The sequence below is a fragment of the Anolis carolinensis genome, chromosome 3 (assembly GCF_035594765.1).
Source record: "Anolis carolinensis isolate JA03-04 chromosome 3, rAnoCar3.1.pri, whole genome shotgun sequence".
NCBI lineage: Eukaryota > Metazoa > Chordata > Lepidosauria > Squamata > Dactyloidae > Anolis > Anolis carolinensis.
This window is the reverse complement of record NC_085843.1, coordinates 64297629-64317419: the sequence shown is the minus strand read 5'-3', so window position 1 is coordinate 64317419 and position 19791 is coordinate 64297629. Positions and strand designations below refer to the sequence as shown.

The window sequence follows — 19791 nt, the reverse complement described above, 5'->3', positions numbered from 1 at the left end:
TTTAACACGAGTGTTTCTATTATTGACAATTAGTTCCCTGCTCTGGCCATATTTTGCAGACACAGCAAGCAATCCTGTTCCTGATGAATGATCTGGCTGAGTGTAAAGAGCAAGCTCCAAGTTTGCAGCTGTGTGCTGCTTCTCTCACGTCAGCATAAGTACAGAGAGGTGAATTTGAAAGACTGCATAGATTAAGAGAGGAGATAATGAAAAAAAGCTAGGGAAAGGAAATCAAAATTATTTTGCCCAACTCCTGCTCAGCTACATTTCTGTTTCATGCCTATTTCCTTTCTCTATCCCAAGTCTTGTACTAGGATTTGGCAGGTCTGGATAACTTCATCAGGGTATAATCTCTTCTGTTTAGTTAAGAGGATGGATGAAAAGCAAATGTTAAAACTAGCGTTTCTAGCAAGCTGATGAAAATGTATGCCAAGGAGATCCAGATAATTACTTTTTATGTTAGGCCTGTCACAGATTAATAAGGACATTTAAGCTGTGTGTTGTTGGAGTCAGTGGATAGGCTTCCAATTATAATCTATGCCATCTTATTCTCACCTAGGACATGACTGTGATTTTAAAATGAGATCATATTCTCCACAGTTTATAAATCACCATCTGGACCTCTCACTGTGACTCTAGAAAATATGTTTGCCTCTTGATGCTGGGGGGGGAAACGGAGTCCAGTTTTAATTAGCACCAGGATATCTAGGGACAATGATTTATTATCTAACCGTTGGTTGTGGATGTTCATTTATGTGCCTGTTCTGATATTTTAAACATCCTACAAAAGTATTTTCAATTCAGTCCTTTACTACATTATCTTATACATGTCTGCTCAAAAGTAAGTCCTGGTTCATTAAATTGGAACATCCTCCAAACTAGATGTGTATAAAAGATTGCAGCCCTGGCCTTCGATTACAAATGTGATGTGGTCTCTTTTCAAAGTATTTACTCCTCTAGCATTTAACCTCTCTCTCTGCTCAGAGCCCAACACTAACGGGACAAGTCTGCCAAGATCCAACTAAGCTAACACTTGGCCATCTGAAACTGTGTTGAATCTCAATCTCTCAAAATCTAGGGCTAGATTACTAAAAGTTAGTCTTGCACTAACCTAATTTTGTGCTAGCACTATGACTGACTGAACTAGTGAAATTTTTTAGTCTGACAAAATTCATTTCCTTCTCAGTTTTGGCTCTTCTGCTGACATATCTTAACCAGCAATTCTTCTAGAACTGGACTACAACACTTTTCCCAGCAACATTGCTGAATGATTCCATTAAGTATCTGCACAACATTTCTAACCTGTTTTTTAGAACTTGAAGAACCTAGTGATAAATCAGTAATTTCCACAACAGCACCATTTCTTCTGAACCTTTGAACTGTACAGTTAATACTTCTTTACTTCTTCTTTTCAGTCTCACTGCAGAAGGAGACAGTCTGATTTCTTGTTCTTGTCTCACATCTTCTAAGAATAAAACACTAATGAACAGCTTTAAAGATGCTTAAGGGAGTTCTTGACATCTCCATCAGATTACTTCTTTTCTCATAGTAGAGCTAGTAATTTGTCTGTTGTATACAGTGTGCATGTGAGTCATGCGAGCTTTTCTTCTGCTCCAGAGACATGAACCAGGGATTCAAGTTGCAAGAAACAAAATTACACCTAAAAATTGGGAGGACTTCCTGATGGTAAAAGCTATTAAACAGTGAATGGACAACCTAGAAGGGTGGTGGTATTTAAATAGCAGTTGGGTGGTCATTGCTCAGGAATGTTTTAGCTGTCTATTACTGCATAGCAGCAGATTGTATTAGATGATCCTTGTGGTCACTTTCCATTCTGTAATTCTATGATTCTATCAGCACCCATACACAATAATTCCTGTTCCAAGTTCATTTTCACTATCTTTATTTTTCTGACCTTCCAAAACATAATCTTTGCCAAATCCTAATTTTTCAGCTGTATGCACATACTGTATTTCATAATAAACCAGGGAAATTGATTATGCATCATATACCAGGACAAAGAGTTAAGGAAATGGATAATACTAAATTTGTGGACATATTTCCTGAGCTAATTAAAATGGATATTGTGTCAGGGGCTCTGGAAGGTTTAGGATTGAGCTACCTATCTTACTATGCAATTTCTGCTGTTTGGAATAACACAAATAATGACAGCTATTAAAAAGTGAGAGAAATAATTAGAATCCTACAAGCATAAGTATTTATCGAGACATTTTTCCCATATGGAGGGCATATTCTTCCAGAAATCCTGCTTTCCTTGAAAGAAAAAGTCCTCAGCATCCTAGAAGAGCACTGGTACTCAAGTTTAAAAATAGTACGGGACTGGTATTTGGATTTTTTAAAAGAAAATAATGCCAGAATTCTGAAAAATGACATGCTCATTAAATTGCATCTGAAAAAAAAATCTATGCATGAAATATTCTAGGCAAAGCAGAACTCGGAAAGGTGAAACCAAGCGGATTTCAGTGCATTTGATAGATAGGGGAGGGAGATAACGAGACTGGAATAGAGTAGCACAGCAGAATTTGAGTCAAACTTAACACCTGTCAAATATTATGGGATGCCACTGGTTTTTAAATATATCAGTCTTTTTACTTGTATTGGTATATTGTACATGTTTACAGGATTGGTTTCAGAGGATAAGGCAGAACATGATGAGACAGAAAGGAAGTAAACTTACCGGTAACTATGAGTCATAACACCTTGGAAAAGATCTACAATCTACAAGATACCAGTGAAGAATATGTGATCCTTTTGTCAGGGCTGTTCACTGGGGCATTGCCCGGCTTAACCCATGTTTATGTTGTTCATTTTATTTGAGGGGTGGGTTAACATTGGTGTATAGTGGATTGGGAAATATACTATAAACCAGCTATATCTGAATATAATACAATTATGAAAAGTTTGCATGAGCCCCTGACCACTCTGAACATTCCATAGATATATAAATCCCAATTGCCTAGTTTCCAACAGACCTCACAACCTCTGAGGATGCTGCCATAGATGCAGCTGAAATGTCAGGAAAGAATGCTTCAGGAACACGGCCATGCAGCCAGTAAAACTCACAGCAACCCAGTGATTCCAGCCATGAAAGCCTTCGACAACACCTTGCATGAGGAACGCTGAACATATTTGTATTTTTCTCCTTTGATAACACAGTTAATACTAAATTAGTATTAAGCTGTCGATTTTTAAGAAAAGCAACTAAAACAAAATCTGCAATGATGCTAGGTTTACCTTCACTTTCTCCCCATTCTTTCACAGAAGGCTTTTCAGTGCCATTGAAGTTACTGTAACTGAGCTGTATTTTTATATTTTTGAAGGGGTTACATCTTGGTGGTGCAGCTCACTGGACAAAATTAGGGCCTACTCATCTGCAGGTTAGCCATCATTGCTTTAGATCATTCACTTTGTGGGAATAACCTGTAACCTTAGATCTTGGAGAGGAAGGATGGAAAGGATAATCAAAATTATTTAATCCCAGTTTGAAAAAGAATATAATAAGGAAAACTTTGCACAATGTTCTCCTGATATTTCCCATCTCAAAGTTTTATGGGGGAATTATTCTGTTGAGAAAACCTCATGTTTTGTTGGTTTTTTTGCATACAAAAATTTCCTATGTGAAAAACACTTTTTCCACAATCATAAAGCAATCATTGAATTCCAGCTGAAGAGAATTTACTTCTTTTTTAGATAGATTATTCCTCAGTCAAGCAGTTCTTGCCATACAAAACTATTCCTAATGTTTAATGTTTTATAGCAAGTGGCATATCACCAAACAGAATTCATATCCCTGCTTGTTGTTAAATGCTGAACCAGTAACAAGAGTTTCTCCCTAATAAAAGAATAACTCAATCTTTACATCTTCCATTTTAATAAATCAGGAGTGCTCGAGGATTGGCAGTTACTTGCTATGTACAAACTGAACCATTAATTTTAGTTGCTCACAAGAACCAGAGGCTTGTGTTATTAGCTACAGGTAGGGATGAATTTTGTTTATAAACATTATTGCACTAGTATATTTAAAAATATTTCTCGTACCTAGCTGACTTATTTGACATCCTAAGTCAGTGATTCCCAACCTGTGGTTCATGGACCACTAGTGGTCTCCAAGAACTAAAATACGGTCTGCAGCCTCCCCATTACTACATTGTTGCAATGAGAGCAACTGGTCTTGTAAAACCCTCTTATAGTGCTGAGGCAATGGGGATGTCAGGAGGGGAGAGGCTGACTACCCACGAAAGGTGCGACAACAAGCCTCCTGATTGCTGCTTCTCCTCCTCCTCTTTCCCCCTGAGCGGAGCCATTCCATGTGGTGCTGGAAGTGAGGGCACTTTAGTGTCTTCATTTTCAGGCCTGTTCCTGGGATTATTTGGGGTGCTGATTCAGAAAGTTTCATTGGATAGACCACATCAGCTTTACATTATTAAATATGGTTTTCTGTGGGCGAGCAGATAGCGACTACTGGAAGGCATATTTCTGTATCAGAAACTAGAGTTGATGTGGTCTATCCAATGCAATTTTCTGAATCAGCACCCCAGATAACCAAACCAAATCTAAAGTTGACCAAAAACTGTTTGGTCAACCCTTTCTGTATTAATGTTGGAGAGTGGTCCCTGGTCAAAGTGGTCCCTGGTCAAAAAAACATTGGGAACCACTGCCTTAGGTGGATACTGGGCCTTATTGTTTTGTTATTTCAGTTTGTGATTAGTAATAGTAGTTATTCATTCAAGATTCCATTTTCTCTCTAGTAACTGGTTTGTATTTAGCAACAGCTACCCTGCTACTATATTAAGTACTTCTTCTTATTTGCCTTCAGTAAAAGTTGATAGATGAATGGCACTGTGACTTTTGTGCCTTTAGTAGCATGAGCAGCCACAGTTAAGACCTACGTTGAGGCCATCAAACTCATTTTAATTAGGACTAGTGGCTGGATTGCAGCCAAGGTTTCAAAGCACATCTATTTTCTATTTTCAGACACTAAAATGTATAATTGCCTTCACAGATTTCATCTCTCTAATATTATATCATCCATTTTTTCTGTTTTTATGTGCGCGTGTGTGTTCTCTTTGTGAGAACCTAGACAAATTTATATACATACTAAAATGCTAACCACATTCCATTATTTCAGACCTGACATATGGCATTCCATTTTTACTCTCAGGCAGAAAAGCAATTCTGCCTCACCCTCGCATTTTCACTCAATGTATTTTACTCCTAATGAGTTTCAGAAAAGCTGTATCTTAAGGCACATTATTACCATCATGTCTAAAGTAATACGAAATAATCAGAAATGTATATTTATCCAGCTCAATGTTCTTTGTTCTTAGCAACTTTTCTAAAGAAGTAATTCCTTGTAAAAGTCATTTCCAAAAGCTAGAAGTTGAACTGAACTAACAATTTAATTATTTTTCTGAAAATGAAGCCCTTGAAAGGAAATGCACTTCAGCGTATAAAAATACATGCACATTTCTGAAAGTGTAGCTTGTTTCCATATTAGTTTTTCACAGGCAATTCCTGCTGGCACAATTTCATACAAGAATGAAGTCTATGAAATACATTGCCACAAGATGAAATGAGCGACAACAACTTGCATAATGTAATTAGGGATTGCCAGATTCACGGAACACATTACGATAAATGGTTGTTTGTCTTGACTCGATAGCTCCTCCTGAATTATAAGCAGTACACCTTTTAATTCTGGTTGCTGAGGAACAACAACAGAAGAGTATTATTATTATTATTATTATTTATTTATTTATTTATTACCCACTTTTGTGTTCATATAGTGGAATGCTATGTTGTATGCATCAAGTCATTTCCAATATATGGCAACCCTAATGCAAAATCATCATGGGTTTTTCTCTGCAAGATTTGTTCACAGGGAATTTTCCTTTGCATTTTTCCAAGATTGAAGAATCTGTGGCTTTCCCAAGGTTACCCGCTGGCTTTCCATGGCTGAGTGGGGATTTATAAAGGAATTTAGTTGGCCATCACAGTTGAGGATGATAGATGAGATAACCACGTTGCTTGTATTAATTTGTCTTTAAATTGTTCACAAATTAATGGGTTGCTTTCTGTCATGGTTTGTCCTAGCTTTTACAATTGTGCAAGTTATCTGGGCTACTGTGGTTGTCTGTGTTACATGATGTTTTCCTCCAAAGGGTTGGAGGAGTAGACGAGGTAGAAAAGATTGAGGATATAGGACAGACTGAAAAAATGTACCCAGCTTTGCAGAAGCACAAGAGTTTAGTTTCCATTAGTGCAAAACTATCTTTAGCTTGCCCATTAAAACTAAATGCGCACACTATTCACCAGTGTCAGTGATTGGAGGAGGGTACTCGATGAACTGGCATGTTGGGCATTTATGCCCATTGTAAACTGCCTCAGGCCCCTGGGGTAGAAGAATTGATACATGGCTGCTGAACTCCTTCTTGTCCTTCCCTGCTCACATTTGCTGTTGTCCTTCTGCCTGTAAGCAAATACTTACTGGTTTATTCCAAAAGATTTGGGGCAGTTGATTGATGGGCAAAGTAGGGCTTTGGTACTCATAATAATAATAATAATAATAATAATAATAATAATAATAATAATAATAATAATAATAACAACAACAACAACAACAACAACTTTATTTTTATATCTCACCTCCATGTCCCCGAAGGGACTCGGAGAGGCTTACATGGGGAAAATCTCCACAATATAGTTAAAATATGACACATTAAAATTCATAAGAAACATAATAAAACAATATAAAACAAAAACAACATGACACAGTATAAAAACAGTCATCAGCAACAATCAGTGAACCTGGAATAGTAAACAGCTTACTTGTCTGCTGTTTCTCCTTTTCCTGAGGCATTTTTAATTGGTACTGTTGTTCTATTTCATATCTTATCTGGTTGTGTGTATTCCTTGTAAATTTTCATTCAATATTACTGGAAGCAGGGCCTAAATATCCTAAACACACCAAATCCTGTCTTGGAAGCCAAGCTGTATCAGTTCTAGTTAGCACTTGTGTGGGAGATCAATGTCATGTGCACACACTATATTTCAGAGAAAAGAACTGGCAAAACCACCTCTGAGAATTCTTTGCCTAAGGCTGAATCTGCACTAGCATAAAATCTAGTATCTGGTCCCATATCTTCTGCTTTGAACTGGATTATATGAGTCTAAAATACAATATAATCCAGTTCAAAGCAGATAATCTGGGATCAAAAAGTGGATTATATGCCAGAGTAGATGGGGCCTAAGAAAACCCAATGTAACTCATTGCGATTTAAAAACATATACCAGCAAACATATTGGACTTGTTCTTTTCATCATATAAGATGTAGAGTAGGGGGGTGGGGTGTTTCTCCATAATATGCCAGGAAACAGTATCATACTTGTCCCTTTCCAGCACTGCTAAGAGAAAATGAAATCTAATTGTCTGATCCTTTCTGCAAACATTCCATTTTTACAGAAGACACTGAATTACAAAATAACTTCTAGTTAATTCCACCTCCTCCATAGGTAAAGATGAGATCACACATGGGTAAGACACTGGAAAGTTGTCCGTTGGCTGGGAAAAATAGTTAAATTTACCATAAAATGGTTAAATACTTTCCTCCGTTAAATCTCAGCTGAACTGAAGGCTAAAGGCTGTCTTTTGTCTGCCTGTGTATGTATTGGCATAGTTACCGTGTCATTTGCAATGTTTTTATTACTTTCATTGGAAAACAATGTAATTGATTTATTTCTCAACTTCAGCACATATACTTGCACTCTTTTTTTTTCTTTTTTTTTCTTGTCTTTCTTTTTTTTCTGTACTCTTGAATTGTGCTGAGATCTCAGTGTTAGATCAGATCCTCTTTCTAAAGGTCAGGGACATGCATTCCTTGGCTATAGCATGACCATTCTGCAGTATTCTTTGTTCCTGATTCAAGTAAAATGACATAACTACTAGGCTTGAGCGATCCATGAAAAAATTGATTCTAAACTCGTTTCAAAAGTAGGGGGCGCCAGCGTTTCGTTTCTGATGTCATTTCCGAATTTTGCCCCCCAAAAAATTCGAAATTAACGAAAATTCATTATTTTCTAAATTAATTCGTTAATGGCGGACGTGCATGCGCAGTGGCCAAAAAAACAGCACGAGGGGAGATTTTACAGGACTCTCCCACCCTCATTTTTTGAGTGATCTTCTTCAAACTTGGTACAGTGGTAGAACACATTTAACACTGATAGCTCACCAAAATTTGGAACGTTTCTCTTATCCTCTGATTTTTGGCGAATTTTCATAGCTTTTATAATAAACCATTTTTTAATAATTGCAGAAATCTGTTCCTGGTTTGAAAGTCTTATTTCCTGTTTCATTGGGTTGTCTTTACTGTGAAAGTCATTGTTCTACTTCAGAAACTTTGTTTTTGTGGCTGAAACTTTGTTAAATTGGTGGACCAAACCATAATATGTTCCATCCATGTCGCTTGCACAAAGTTCAGGCAGTGTCATAGATTTTGCCATGTTTCTATGACAGAACCAATTAGGAAATGACATTTATCACCCAGGAACAGAAATCATAGTACACCATCAAATCCTTCCTGACAGATGGCCATCAGCCTCTGAATAAGGAAATTAGTTCCTGGTTTGAAAGTGCTATTTCCTGTTCCATTGGCTTTTCTGGGCTGAGAGTGTGTGACTTGCCCAAGTGGGTGGCAGAGTGGGGAATCATGCCACAATTGGAGTCCAAATTTCAAACCTCTTCCTCCCTCCTTCTCTCTAAACTTCTCATACCTTCCAAGAATTCACATACTGTATGAAAGTTTGGTCAAGATGGTCAGAGGAGGGCAACTAAAATGATCTAGGGTCTGGAGAACAAGCCCTATAAGGAGTGGCTTGAAGAACTGGGCATGTTTAGCCTGCAGAAAAGAAGGCTGAGAGGAGACATGATGTATAATATGTGAGGGGAAGTCATAGAGAGGAGGGAGCAAGCTTGTTTTCTGCTGCCCTGCAGACTAGGACACTGAACAATGGCTTTAAACTACAGGAAAGGAGATTTCACCTGAACATTAGGAAGAACTTCCTCACTGTGAGCTGTTCAGCTGTGGAACTCTCTCCCCGGGCTGTGGTGGAGGTTTCTTCTTTGGAGGCTTTTAAGCAGAGGCTGGATGGCCATCTGTTGGGAGGGATTGGATGGTGTCTTCCTGCCTGGCAGAAGGGGTTGGGCTGGATGGCCCACGAGGTCTCTTCCAACTCTACTGTTCAATGACGCTATGATTCTAAGTGAGGACAAAAGGGGGTGGGGAATGTTAAGAGGAGAGAGGGCCTGGAACACCTGGGAATTGTAGTTTGCAAGTGGGCATAGTACTATTGGAGAAACGTTGGCTTCAGCCCAATGCTTTTATAAATGGTCAATATTCAGAGGCTTCCTTCTCCTGCATTTTGAAAGCTATTATGATGAAATTCGCCAGAATGGAAGCAAAAATTAAGTACTCTTAGCCTATCTAGTTTCATAATGTTTGACCCATCCACTGATTTTTGGGGATTTCTGAAGCAACATTTTTTTAAAATGTTAGCACATCGATAGCCACGCCTCCCTGTCCTTCTTCCTTCCACTTTGATTGGCTTGCTAAGGCTTCTGGGAAATGGAGTTTTTTCTCTCGTTATGGCGAATTGCTTCATTAATGGTCAATATTCAGAGGCTTCGTTCTCCTGCATTTTGAAAGCTATTATGATGAAATTTGTCAGAATGGAAGCAAAAATTAAGTACTCTTAGCCTATCAAGTTTCATAATGTTTGAACCATCCACTGATTTTTGGGGATTTCTGAAGCAACATTTTTTTAAAATGTTAGCAGATCGATAGCCACGCCTCCCTGTCCTTCTTCCTTCCACTTTGATTGGCTTGCTAAGGCTTCTGGGAAATGGAGTTTTTTCTCTCGTTATGGCGAATTGCTTCATTAATGGTCAATATTCAGAGGCTTCGTTCTCCTGCATTATGAAAGCTATTATGATGAAATTTGCCAGAATGGAAGCAAAAATTAAGTACTCTTTGCCTATCAAGTTTCATAATGTTTGACCCATCCACTGATTTTGGGGATTTTCGAAGCAACATTTTTTTTAAAAATGCTAGCAGATCGATGTCCATGCCTCTCCCTCCCTCCCTCTTCCGCTCTGATTGACTGAGAGGCATGCCAACATGGCTTCTCCTCTCAGAGGGGCTACAGCTTCATCCGAAGACATCAAAAACAAACGAAAAAAGGTACTTTTATTATTCAAATTCGTAATATTTGTAAGGGCAGTGAGCAGATGGTTCAATATTAATTCAAAATTGCTTACGAAACGAATTTTTAATGAATTTAACGAAATAACGAAAAATTTGCTCTAGCCTAATAACTACAACTATCCTGCAACTACGTTTCTATTCAATAGCTGGATAAATTTTGATGTTTTAACACTACCGGTTGGCATTTGAAAATGTCTCTTGTGACTGTCTTCTCAGTCTACAACTTAGTAATTCAAGCTGAATCCAGATACCATAGGTTACTTTATGTTTTGGTAAATATCTCAGGTGATTTCTGAATGCATTTTAACATTATTTCATCCATTAGCAGAAATCTAAAATAGCCATGCACAGCCCTATATTCACTCTTTTGCCAATTTATGGCAACCCTAAGGCAAACCATAATCAGGGTGTCCTTGGCAAGATTCATAAGGTTGAGAGACTGTGATTTGCCCAAGATCACCCAGGATTGAGCAAGCCTTAGTGTCCCAAACTGCTAGTCCAACACTCACTCTCTGCTTTATCAGAGGATGTTTTATGGTACTATGTAGTAGTGTTCAGAGCAGGTACCCTGGACTTTATTTAGCTCCCTATGAAATGATATGCTTGAGAGGATTGACATAGGCTGTCAGTTCAACTATTCATTCAACAACAGAAATGGCAAGTAAAAACATATTGCATAGCACCAAAATTGATACGGACATATATATAAGTGTGCATGTGCCACACATAGCGATTTATCAACTTGGCAGCCAGTTTGTTACTTATACATATATAAATGGACATTTTTGGAGGTAGACATTTTTGGTTAAAACTGTATACAAAAGTGAAATTTCAAATATGATGCAATTTGTACATCATTGCACAAGCATTGCATATTATATCACACTGTGCATTGATTGCATGGGGTTTTTTTGTAAATTGTTTTTATTGACAGTTTCGAACACATAAAAAATTGACAATGGGGGTCTGTAAAGATGTTTATAAAGACTGCCACCAATTTGTAAAGAATTTATAACAACTGCCACCAATTTGTAAGGGACTAAGAACAACTAAGGTTCTTTCAGGCAGGGGGAATCTTTTTATCCCACCGCTGCCACCAAATTGTAAGATGCAACCACCAAAGACTCAGAGAGGAGACCTTTTTTAAAAATTTCCATTCTTCTTCTTATTCATTTTAGATGGTAACGCAACTTGGTTTATAATATATGCGACAAAGGCTTAGATGTTGGAGGAACAATAACAAGTTTATTCAGGCACAGAGCTTAGTGGTTACAATATTGTTTTTCACTTAGAGGCACTTTTATTAACAGTTACAATACTAGAATGAGGTGAGTCAAACTCCCTAAAGTGTCATTTCTTTTACTTAAAGTAGTTAGAACTTCTTTCTCTGCTACTTTTAAACCGCAGTCACCCTGTGATATACGATCACAGATTCTCTGTTCCTTACCAGGACACAGACTACATAATAAATAAGTCACCAAATTTATTTTAAACCGACTCAAAAATGAACAATTGAGTCTCCCTGATCCCCTCAACCTAGGATCAATCTTCCCTGTGCCTCATCAGAGCACAAACTGAATCCCTTTTTTAAACTCTGCATTTCTTCAACAAAACGGCAGTTGGCTCCACCTACTTCTCCATGGCAACCAGCTTCTGAGTGCTGAGATGCAATAACTGTAATACTTTCCCTTTTAAAACACAAACACACAATTAAACATAACATCTGTAAACCAAAAATTCATACTTCATTACAGGGTCAAGGGAAGATACAAAGGGAGGGGGAAGGGAGGTGGTTTGTTGGGGTGTGGAGTGATCGTGTGAGGTATCCCAGTCTTCCTCCACCATAGTATTTGGGGGAATGACATGGGGGGAGAGTGGGGTGGGGGGGATGGAGGGGGAGGCAGATAGGAAAGGAAGGGAGGGATGTCAAGGGGGGTGACTTCCATTTCAGTCTTCTTTTTATTTGTAATCTTCTTATCATTTCAACATTTATGATTTTTCTTTAAATAGTCCTCAAGCATAGTCCAGTCTGTTTCCTTCATTGCTCTACCGTTGGTTCTCTTAATGAAAAAAGTTAATTTGTCCATTTCCTTTATTTCTATGATTTTGTCAATCCAGAGTTTTTTCGTGGGTATGTTCTCAGCTTTCCATAATCTTGCTAGCACCATTCTTGCTGCCGTAATAAAAAAAGTGAAAAGTTTGTCAGTGTTCATATCAATTTTATGGTTGGGATCATATAGCCCTAGCAGGAGAAGCTCTGGTTTCAACTCAAAATTAATTTTAAAGATTTTGTTGCATTTCTCCAGTATCATTTTCCAATATTTCCCTGTTTTCTTACAGCTTCACCACATGTGGAAGTATGAACCTGTCTGTTCCTTACACCTCCAGCATTTATTGTTTGCATACTTATACATCAATCCCAATTTTATAGGGGTCAAGTACCACCTTTAGCCAATTCTCCTATAAAACCATGGCGTAGGTATATTTGATTTTCTTCATCCATATTTGTTCCCATTCATAAAGCTGGATCGGTCTACCTATATTTTTGGTCCATTTAATCATTGAGTTGTTAATTTCTTCAGTTTCTATTTCCCATGTTAATAATTTATTATATAATATAGATATATTTTTCTTATCTATTTGGAGGAGTTTGTCCCAGAAACCTAGTTCTAGATCAAATCCTTCTAATTTGTCTTTTTTATAAGCCTCTTTGATTTGGATATACTGATACCACGAGACATTTTTGTTGGATTCCTGGAGATCCTCTATGGTTTTTAATTGGGGTGTTTCGTGTTTTCTAGTTGTTATATCTAATATTTCTTTATAGGTAGGCCATTTCGTCCAACCCAACAACTTTCTATGGTTAGCTTCCAACAGTGATAACCATAGCGGAGGTTTTGTGTGAAAATATCTTCTATAATTCTCCCAGATTTTTAACAGGGTGGATCTGATGAAATGGTTTCCAATTTTTTTTTCAATTTTTGTTTTACAGTACCATAGGTACCCATGCCAGCCTCTTCTCAGGTTGTGGCCTTCTAAGGTTAAGATTTTAATTTTGTCTAGTTTTATCCAATCTTTAATCCAAAGTAATGCATTGGCTTCATGGTATAACTTCAGGTTCGGTAAACCAAATCCCCCTTTAGTTTTTGGGGTGATCATTGTAGAATATTTAATTCTCGTTTTTTTTTTTTTTTTTTTTCCATATGAATTTCGTTATGTCTTTTTGCCAATCTTTAAATAACTTTACATTTCTAATAATTGGAATATTTTGGAATAAATAGAGTAATTTAGGGAGGATATTCATTTTGATAGCGGCAATTCTTCCCATTAATGCCAAATTTAAATTCTTCCATTTCTCCAAATCTTTTTTTATTGCGTTCCATTTTGCTTGGTAGTTCAGATTGAGAAGCTGGTTGTTTTTGGATGAGATTCATACCCCCCCCCCCAAATATTTTATTTTTGTATGTATAGCCAGACCGGAGAGTAAATTCAAGTCCTTTTGGTTCTGTATTGTCATATTCTTTGTCATTAACATCATTTTCTTTTTATTTATTTTGAAGCCAGCCCATTTTCCAAATTCTTCAATTTTATTAAGCCACATTTGGATATTTTGTTTAGGATTTTCTATAATACAGATAACATCATCTGAAAAGGCTTGAAATTTAAAATCTTTTTTGTCTAATCTGATTCCTTGTAGTTTTTCATCTCTTCTGATCGCTCTTAATAATATTTCCAGAGCGAAAATAAATATTAAGGGTGATAGGGGGCAGCCCTGTCTGGTTCCCTTGTAGAATTTAAATTTGTTCATTTCCTGACCATTAATCTGAATTTTTGCCCATTGATGTTCATGAATACTGTTAATTCCATTTTGGAATTGTATTATTCTTGGAATAATAATTTAAAGAAGTTCCAATTTAGATTGTCGAAGGCCTTCTCTGCATCTAGCGAAAGAAGACCTAGTTCTTTTGGGGGGTTTTGTTCCTAATACTTGATAGTATTTATAATCATTCTAATATTATTTCTAATTTGGCGGTTCGGCAAGAAGCCCATTTGTTCTTCCCCTACCCAATCAGTTAGAAATTCCTTGACTCTATTTGCCAGTATTTTAGTAAAAATTTTGTAATCAGTGTTAAGAAGTGAAATGGGCCTATAATTCCAAACATCTGTGGGGTCGAAATCTTCTTTATAAATCATTATTATCAACACCTCTTTCCAAGAATCGGGGATAGTTTTATAATGGAGGTCCTGGTTCATTATTAATTTCAGGAAGTAAATAACCTCTTTTTGGACTATTTTATAAAATCCTCCTGTGAATCCATCTGGACCGGGAGACTTGTTACTAACTAAGTTTTTAATTACTCTTAGTATTTCCTCTTCAGTTATCTCTTCATTTAATTTTTGTCTCTGGTCGTCACTAATCTTGTCAAGCTTCTGTTTTCCTAAGTATTCTGCTATCTTTTCTAAATCTATTGGGTCTTTTGTATAGAGTGTCTCATAGTATTTTTTAAATTCTTCTTTTATGTCTTTATCCGTTGTGACTATTCTATTCTCTGTCTTAATTTTTGTTATTTGTTGGCTTTGGATTTTCCTTCTAATTATTCTTGCGAGCCATTTGTCCGGTTTATTGGCGTTTTCGAAGGTACTTTGTTTTGCCCATTTAATTTGTTTTGCCACTTTTTCTAATTCCCAGCTCTTTTTCTGTTTCTGTAATATTTCTAAATTTCTTTTTATTTTATGATTTGTTGGGTTAGCTTTCAACTCCTGTTCTTTTGTTTCTATGTCTCCTTGAAGTTTATTCAATTCTAAGTTCTTCTGTTTGACTTTTCTCCTACTTAATTGAATCAAGCTGCCTCTGGCCACAGCCTTATAGGCATCCCATATTATTTGTGGTTTTATATCTCGGGTATTGTGTGTTTGGAAATATTCTGTTGTCATAGCTTTTAGCAATTCTATGTCCTTTTCTTGTTTTAACAGGTTCTCATTTAACCTCCATCTCTTGGGTTTATCTTTTTTGTTAATTTCCATAATTAACAGACAATGGTCTGAATCTTCTCTAGACAGTATTTGAATTTTATTTATCATAGTCGAAATTGATTTGGAAGTCCAGATCATGTCGATTCTCAACCATGACTGATGTCTGGATGAGAAGTATGTGAAATCTTTTATATTTGGATTCTTCTCCCTCCAGATGTCTAACATGTCGTATTCCACTTTTAGAGATAAGTTTTTTTAGTAGGGCACTTGTTATCTTATTTCTTTTAGATTTTTTAGTTTTGTCTAAATTATTATCCAATATTCCGTTAAAATCACCGAAAATTATTACATGATCAAATTCTGTTTGGTTTATATTTTCCCTCAGTAATTTGATAAATTTTGCTTTGGGGCCATTTGGGGCATAGATGTTACACATGAGGATTTTATCCAGACCTAATTCTATTCTGACCGATATTAACCTACCTTCTTTGTCTTTAAAAGTCTCTTCTACTTTAATCTTATGGTCAATATGGAACACCAGCCCTCTCTTTTTGTCCACATTAGCCGAGTAAAATTCTTTTCCTAGGTACGCATTTTTTAAAAAATTGGTATGGCACATTGATTGCATGGTTAAATATTGTGTATTGACACAATTTAGGGGGGAAATGTCATAGAACACCAAGGCATAGCTGCATGAGTGTTTCCTCAATGTAGGTACTCGGCTAATATACAATGGGAGAATTTTTTATGTTTTGTTTGTGGGCTTTTCTTAGATATCTGGCTAATCGTTGTGGCAACCAGGGTTATTTAAAAATAGTATATACTGACAGGGCTCACCTTTATTTTAATTTTATTTTTTACAACAGGCATGTTTTTCTGTGTATGTACAAAGGAGCATTTTCATACATTTTAGACTATTAAAAACAAAGGAAGTCTGAGAAAAAAAACTTGTCTAAAGGATTGTTTTGACCTTTTCCATTTCTTAATCTCAGGATACATGCCTCCCATCTTCTGGACTGTCACAGAAAATAAGTCATGACAGAATATAATTTATAGGGTTATAGTGCTAAAGTACTCTCAGATTCTCTATTTGTTTTGTTTTTGTTTTGCCACTATGGACTAAGAGCGCTATTTTTCTGCAAAATGCATTGAGCACTTGTAAAAGAAATCAAATCACACCAGGCACTTGTAGATGAAAATAACTTGTTCCAACAGCAAATCATCCCCACTATTCACCAAGTTGTTTCAAAACATTTTGTTTAAAATTGTCTAGCATGGAATCGTTCTTCCTTAGAGAATTTGGCCTTTTTGAAATGTGTTCTGTTCTGCTTAGTTTATAGAATCAGATAAGCCATTACAGTCCGTTTGTGATAAGGGAAAGGCATTTATAAGCATGAAATGTTAGTCAATAGAAGTGGCTGTGTGAGGAAGCTGATTTCAAGGAATTAGTCTGAGGTCAAATTTAAAGTCAAGCAATAAAGGACCCAAGTTCTCAGCCCATTTCTTTCTGTCAGCATCATCTATTCAATTTGAAGAATTTTTGGACATGAATAGCATCCTGTTTGCCACCTATGCAATATATCTTGTAATTCAATAAAATGTAAACAATAATAATCAGCAGCAACAGCACCAGGGTGAGTTGAGTGGCCCATCAAAATAGCCAGAAAGGTGCTTGACATGTTGAGTACTGCAAGAAATGGCACATGACACATGGTTTCCCCATGAGCAGGCATGGCAAACTTCGGCCCTCCAGATGTCTTGGACTTCAACTCCAAGAAATCCCAGCTAGTTTGCTGGCTATTAGGAATTGTGGGAATTGAAGTTCAAAACACCTGGAGAACTAAAGTTTGCCCATGCCTGGTCTAGAGCCTGAAGTGAAGGGTACATATCACATCTGTTCCACCTCTAGAATACTGGAGACCAGACAGCATAATCTATATATATAAATGAGTGATGGCATCACGGCAACCCACAAAACAACAAAACTACAGGCCCCCCAACCTCAAAATTTGACAACACAACCCATCATCCACGCCTCTAGGTTGATACAACAAAAAGAAAAGAAAAATAAAGTCCTAATTAGAGGGAGAGCAATAATTGTTTTTATCCAATTGCTGCCAGTTTAGAGGGCTAATCTCTGCCCACTTGGTCTCCTAGCAACCAACTCAGCCAAGAGACAGCCAGGGTTCAGTTAGGGGACAGGCAGACTTAGGCCTCTTCCACAGATTATCTAATTTGCACTGGATTATATGGCAGTGTAGACTCAAGGCCCTTCCACACAGCTATATAACCCATTTATAATCTTATATTATCTGCTTTGCAATGGATTATCTTGACTCCACACTACCATATAATCCACTTCAGTGTGCATTTTATACAGCTGGGCATCCAATATCTGCACAATAATAATACACATTGAATCATTGCACCAGACAGTTAGGAGACACCCCTAAAGGCCATCCAGTCCAACCCAATTCTGCCATGCAGAACACAATCCAAGCACTCCCAACAGATGGTCACCCAGCCTCTCAATACTACTACTACTAGTAGTAGTACTACTACTAGTAGTAGTAGTACTGCGCCGAGCTGTGGCGCAGGCAGGAGAGCAAGCCAGTGCAATTAACTGCAATGAATCACTCTGACTGGTCATGAGTTCGAGCCCCGCTCGGAGCCTATGTTTGTTTGTCTTTGTTCTATGTTAAAAGGCATTGAATGTTTGCCTATATGTGTAATGTGATCCGCCCTGAGTCCCCTTTGGGGTGAGAAGGGCGGAATATAAATGCTGTAAATAAAGAAATAAAATAATAATAATAATAATAATAATAATAATAATAATAATAACAACAACAACAACAACAAACAATTCTAAGGTTTGGAGTGACCCCTATGGATCATCCAGCTCAACTTCCTTCTACCATGCAGGAGGACACAATCCAAGCACACCTGACAGATGGCCATCCAGCCTCTACATAATAATGATGATGAAGATGATGATGATGATGATGATGATGATGATGATGATAGAAGCATAGAATCCAAGAGTTTGGAGAGACCCCTAAGGGCCATCCAGCCCAACCCTTTCTACTATGCAGCAGGACACAATCCAAGCATTCACAACACATGGACAACGTATAAATACTATACAATACTACACAGGGACATAGACGCCCTCTACCCTCACCACTTTCACAGTACACAAACAACCAAATGCATACTAAACATAAAGACAACCATACAACAGACATTCAATACCACCACTACCTCAACAAGTTCTCACCAACACCACCAGACAACGCCACAGCAACGCATGGCTGGGCACAGCTAGAGTTCATTATAAAAAATGCTTCTCCACATTCCATACCCATGTATTTCAGTGCTGAGTCTTGTCCATAGTGGTTAGCATTGTGTGTGTTTGTGTGGTGGAAGGGTGTGTGAACTTTGGCAAGGGAAGGGAATCTAAAATGTCTGCTGAACAATCATATTGTTTAGAGGCTTTCTTTAAAAATCCCACAAATGTTGAGTCACATAATATATCATCTTCGTTAGGGCCAATTAGCTCACATCCATTTCTGCAATTGCTATTGCTCTAGCCTAGAACTTTCCAAACGGTGTGTCATGGCACATTCACGTGTCGGCTGTAGTATGTAGGTGTGTTACATGAATGTAACAAGAAACCTCTGAATTTATGTGAAATAAGCAATATCCCCTTCCAAAAATCTTGGAAATTGATGTTATTATCTTACAAATGATATGTGTTGTGTCCCCAATATTTCATTATTACAGTTTGTGTATGTGTTCATATCTCTGATTTACTTTACTTTAACCTCTGGTTTGCTAGTAAACCAGAGGTTAAATTAAATCAGATGGGGTAACTTTTAACAACACATTCCAGATACTGTATAGTTTTGTGACTGAGCCTGCCAGCTCCCATCCCACGATACAGAACCACTTCCAACGGGGCTCTGTCACAAAACTATAGAGGATCTGGTATATGTGGCCATGGCGGCAACACAGGAGACTTCCCATGTTCAATTGGAATTAATAGGAAGCTGGGCGGTAAACGCTGCTCCCCATGGGATGAGGTAGAGGGGAAGCTGGGAGATGTGGGATATGGGGCAATAGGTTCCCCTCGCCAGACACCACCAGATTCACCACAATACATGTCACTAAATTATGCATTTCTTTAAAGTATATCACCCGTATGAAATGTTTGGAAAGCTCTGATTTACCCTTATCTTCTTATGACATGGTTTGCTGGTTATCAATATGACAAGGGCATCAGCTTCAGAAAATCAGATTTATATGGCAGTGTAGACTCATATAATCCAGTTCAAAGTAAATAATCTGGATTATTTGATTTGATAATCTGGAATATATGGCAGTGTAGAAGGTTTCAAATCCCTGCCCAGCCATGAAAACCTACTGAGTGAACTTGGGCAAGCCACATTCTCTCAGCCTTAGACAAAAGTAAAAACAAAGCCCCCTGAAAAGATATTTTGAAGAAAACTCCATGACAGGTTCACCTTAGGGAACCATA

At 37.4% G+C, this 19791-nt stretch overlaps 1 protein-coding gene and 1 long non-coding RNA gene across 14 annotated transcripts in view; one reads left to right on the top strand and one right to left on the bottom strand.

Annotated features, from left to right (window-relative positions):
* robo2 (roundabout guidance receptor 2) overlaps nucleotides 1–19791 on the top strand; it is a 1412536-nt gene that overhangs the window by 688255 nt on the left and 704490 nt on the right. The window lies entirely within an intron of this gene.
* Nucleotides 11504–19791, bottom strand: part of LOC134297430 (uncharacterized) — a 65268-nt gene continuing 56980 nt past the window's right edge. The window contains exon 2 of the long non-coding RNA XR_010004163.1: nucleotides 11504–12453. This is a non-coding gene — a long non-coding RNA (uncharacterized LOC134297430). The remainder of the gene's footprint in view (nucleotides 12454–19791) is intronic.